The 4,837-nt window shown below is 39.2% G+C and overlaps 1 non-coding gene across 1 annotated transcript; it reads left to right on the forward strand.

Moving 5' to 3' along the window:
- The first annotated feature begins 2,989 nt into the window (after positions 1–2,989).
- Positions 2,990–3,096, forward strand: LOC120577965 (small nucleolar RNA R71). Its single transcript, XR_005643941.1, has one exon. It is a non-coding gene; the product is annotated as a small nucleolar RNA R71 (small nucleolar RNA).
- The last annotated feature ends 1,741 nt before the right edge of the window (positions 3,097–4,837 follow it).

Below are 4,837 nucleotides of genomic sequence, written 5' to 3' on the forward strand. Positions count from 1 at the left end.
GGGAAAGGTAGTCAAGCAAGTAAAAACAAGTGTTAATGGGTTGGTTGTGCAACATAGCCCAAATCATGAAGAGTTCATCATTCCTAGTGTTCCCTAATTCTTTCCGTCCCCTAATGGTACAAGCTATAACCCTTTGAAGGTACCTAAGTACAGGGTTGTGAATGTTGCTAGCTTTGTTGGCACGTGTGTTAAATTGGTCAAGACCGGTGATTTGCTCCCAAAAGGCGGCGTGTTGATAGTTAACCGGTTTTAAATTTTGATCCCAAGAGTCGTGGATGAACCCCGCATTTGCGAAGCCCATCTCATCACAGAAGTGCTGAAGAGACATCTCATAATCAATATTCAAAAGCCGGAAAGAAACTCTATGGTTGGGTTATCAAAGTTCAACCTATCTTTTGTAAAAACAATAGAACTTAAAAATTCATAGGTGAAGTTTTCATACCCTCTCATAGGTTTCAACATATCAACCCATCCTAGCCTTTCTAGCAAATTTAACACATTATCTTTAATACCTAGCTTATTCATATCATGGTTATCAGGGTACCTGCAAGGTTGTAGAGGTTTAGAGATTAGAAGTTTGTACCTATCCCTTTGCTTGTTGTCCCGGAAGATGATGCCATGATTTTTGGCTTGTGCTTTCTTCTTTGGGGGAGGTCCTCCGGATGAGCTTGCAACTTCCTTTCCACTTCTCTTTGAAGTCATTGCCTTGACCTTGCCTTTGGTGTGGTGGTTTGGGTAAGGGTTGTTTTGGTGGAAAAGGTTGGATTAGTGTTGTGGTGAAGGTTTAAGTGAGTTTTGGGGGTTGGGTTATGAGATTGGTGAAGAATTTTAGGTTTTTGGGTTAGGTTTAGGAGGGTTACGAATTTGGGGATGTTGTTTGAATGGATGAAATTGGTTTTTGAATGGTGGGTTAGGATTGGAATGGTGTTTGTGATTGATTGGGTGGAGAAAATTTGTGAATAGGTGTGATTTGGGGGTAGTTGTGAAGGTTTGTAGTTGTATGGTTATAGAGGTTTGAGAGAGAAGGTGTGAAGTAGAGAGAAGTTTGTGTTGGAGAGTGAGGGAAGAAGAAGTCCAAAAGGTAGGGTTATATTTACCTGTGGTCGGGCACGGCCGTGCCAACATTCTGGACCTTGGCCATTTGTTTGGTCTATAAGGGTCTGGCACGGCCGTGCCAGTGTGAGCACGGGCCGTGCCAAGGTCCTGGAAGGCTAGGCATCAAAATTTTCTGTTTTCTTGAATTTTTCTCGGACAATAACCTACAAAATAATTAAAAGAAACAAAAAACAAAAACAAAAGCAGTTAAATGCGTGGGTTGCCTCCCACGAAGCGCTCGTTTATTGTCATTAGCTTGACGTTAGGAAAGTGTCCTTAGAAAGGATCAAAGAGGTCATATTGTGTAGTTGACGCTAGAAAGCGTTCTTTCACATTATGTACTTCAATCATGTTACAAGAATAAAGAGCGGGACCTTTCATAACATTTTCCAGCTCGAACCCAATCATTGCATCACTTGCTTGAAAAACTATCCTTCCACTCTGAACATCTATTATAGCACCTGCAGTAGCTAGGAAGGGTCGTCCTAAGATTATCGGGACATCAAGGTCCTCTTCTATGTCGACCACCACAAAATCAGTCGGGATATATATCCCTTCTATTTTAACGGGTATGTCCTCGATGTAGCCAGCTAGGGGGACAGTAGAACGGTCTGCTAGTTTTAAGATCATCTCGGTCGGTTTAAGCTCTCCTATTCCCATCCTTTTAAAGAGGGATAAAGGCAACAAACTTACACTAGCTCCTAAGTCACACAAGGCCTTGTCACCGGTTTCTTTTCCTATCACACAAGGGATGACAAAACTACCTGGATCTCTAAGCTTTTGGGGTTGCTTCTTGATGATTGCACTACTTTCCCTAGTTAAAGCTACTGTCTCCTTATGATCTATAGCCTTTTTCTTTGAAAAAATTTCTTTTAAAAATTTGGCGTATAGAGGCATACGAGATAGGGCTTCAACAAAGGGGATCTTAATGCAAATCTTTTTAAGTATGTTTAAGAATTTAGCAAACTGGGCCTCCAAGTTGAGCTTAGTGAGCCTTAATGGATTAAGAGTCTTGTTCTTATCAAGTGGTGTTTTTATCGCATCCTTCTCACCTAAAAGCTTAACACTCTCTCCCTTGACACCTTTGGCTTTGGTAATGGTCTCTTCTAACTTATTGCCCCCAAGAGAAATGGCATTGACATGGGCTTTGGGGTTTGTTTCAGTTTGACCAGGAAAGACTCCTGGTGTTTGAGAAGAGATGGCCACTTGTTGGGCCACTTGGGAGATTTGGGTCTCAAGCATTTTGGTGTGTGTGGCGATGGAATCAACCTTGGCATTGAGCTTGGAGAGAGAGTCGTTCAGAGATCCTGTTTGGTTTTTTAACTCCTGAAGTTGTTTATTTTGATTCATCATGCAATTTTCCAACAGTATTTCCAAACTAGATTTCTGAGCTACTCTCTGGTTGTTTGTATAGCCAGGTGGTGCTGTTTGCCCATAGGAACCTTGAGGATTTTTGTAAAAATTTTGATTTGGTCTCATTCCTTGGTTGTATTGAGCGTAATTCAGTTGCTCAATGTTGGCAGCACTACCTAACTGACAATCAACACCTATATGACCAGTTATACCACAGATTTCACAAGGAGGGGATGCAGAATAAGGTGGGACAGCATTAACATTAAGTTTTTCAATTTTTTGTGTTAATGCCTCAACCTTAGCAGCAAGGTGGTTATATTCAGAGACTTCGTGTATACCTGCCTCTTTCTTAGAGGGAGTAGGAGTGGTGACGGCTCTTTTGTTGGTCCATTGGTAATGATTCTGAGCCATGTCCTCAATCAAAGCATAAGCCTCCGTGTAGTTTTTGTTCATTAGAGCTCCACCTGCAGCTGCATCAACAGACATCTTAGTGGTATATGACAAGCCATTATAAAACGTGTGGACTATAAACCACTTCTCTAGGCCATGGTGGGGACAAAGTCTAAGCATTTCCTTGAAATGCTCCCACGCCTCATAGAGAGACTCCCCATCTTTTTGATTGAAACGCGTAATTTGATCTCTAAGCTTAGCTATTTTAGATGGGGGAAAGAATCGGGCGAGGAATGCTCGCCTCATATCGTCCCATGAAGTAATGGAACCGACTTCTAGGGAATGGAACCAAGCGCTAGCTCTATCCCTTAAGGAAAAGGGAAAGAGATGAAGTCTTACGGCTTCTTGGTTCTCTTTTATGGTGCCACTGAGTCTAAGGAAGGAAGAAATATGGAGATTTGGATCCTCAGTGGGTGATCCAGAAAACTGGTTTTGCTGCACTAAATTGAGTAGTGCAGGCTTGATTTCGAAGTTATTACCCGCAACCGTTGGGTACACGATAATAGCTTGTGGCTCTTCCGTTGAAGGAGTAGCATACTCTTTGAGAGTACGTTCAGCCATAGCGGTATTATTTTGTGCCTCTCTCTTTTTCTTATGCAAAAATCTTTCGATCTCAGGAATAAATTCTCCGAGACTTTTACTTCTTCGCATAAGAAACCGAGAACCCAAGAAGTTAGTGGTAAAAACAAAAAGAAAGAAAAGTAGAAGAGAAGAGGAAGAGAAAAGAGAAGAGAGTTCTAATCACAAAGAAAGAATTAATTAAATTAGTTTACTCCCCGGCAACGGCTCCAAAAACTTGATGAGATAAAACCGCAAGTGCACGGTTTTACCGAAGTAGTATAAAAGAGTATCGTTTCGACAGGGAGTAGTTCAATTTAATTAACCTTTAGAGATGATTAGAAGAGAGAAGAGATTGTAGATTGGGGGTTTTTAAACGGTTGAAAGTAATATAATAAAAGAGCCTTGGGATCGTTGGTTTCATCTAAATAACAAGTCCTTCTCAAACCGAAACCATAAGCTTATAATGTTATGTTAGACCTAATTTCTCAAGACAGTTTCTCTTAAGTTCCTCTAGCAACCAAGCCTATTCTAAAAAGGAAATAATACTAATATAAAACTAAATAAAATCTAAATAAAACTAAACTAAAAAGCATATTAAAATAACATATAATTGACTCATCACGTATTAATGCTCATTGTCAATGGAGTATTTGTGAAGATTCTACTCCCCGATGTACTAGAGGTTGTTGTCGTTGTTGGTAGAAATATATCCATATATTACATGAGTACAAGACCTAAGAAAGGACACAGCCTCCTCATAGTTTATTCCATGAGTTATGATTTAGTTATTGTGCTGTCATAAAATAATTTGACATTCTTATAGTTTTTCTAATTTCATAGATGTAGTTATTGCTTTGTACTCTAAGATTATGCTAATGAAATAAGGCATCAAAGAATATTTTAAAGATCATATTTTTCTCTCTTAACTTAAGAGATGTCACCACGGCCTTCAACTTAGACATATCATATTTTATTTCCAACCATACAACCTAGTAAAATATCTTTAACTTTATGCTCATTCTTGTACCAATTTTCACTTGGGCTTTGAAGCCCGCAGTGTGGGTTATGATGCGCACCTGTTTGGAGCCATTTATGAGCTTTCATACGCTTAACGGAGAAACTTTTCTTCAACATTGATCAGAGTCCACTCCAACACTTCCAACATATTTCTGACACGTATATCATCATTTACAATGGTGTAGGAAGATGATATTACTTTCACTAATCATAACATTTAAAAGGACATGAAACTTATTTATCCCTAATATTAAATCTCATATTTAATATTATAAACATAGAATGATATCTAATAAAACATTACTACTTCTCAAGTGACAACAATGTCATTTGTTAACGTTAGTATGTGTAGTTACCCTTT

This window comes from Medicago truncatula, chromosome 1 (genome assembly GCF_003473485.1).
Source record: "Medicago truncatula cultivar Jemalong A17 chromosome 1, MtrunA17r5.0-ANR, whole genome shotgun sequence".
NCBI classification, from domain to species: domain Eukaryota; kingdom Viridiplantae; phylum Streptophyta; class Magnoliopsida; order Fabales; family Fabaceae; genus Medicago; species Medicago truncatula.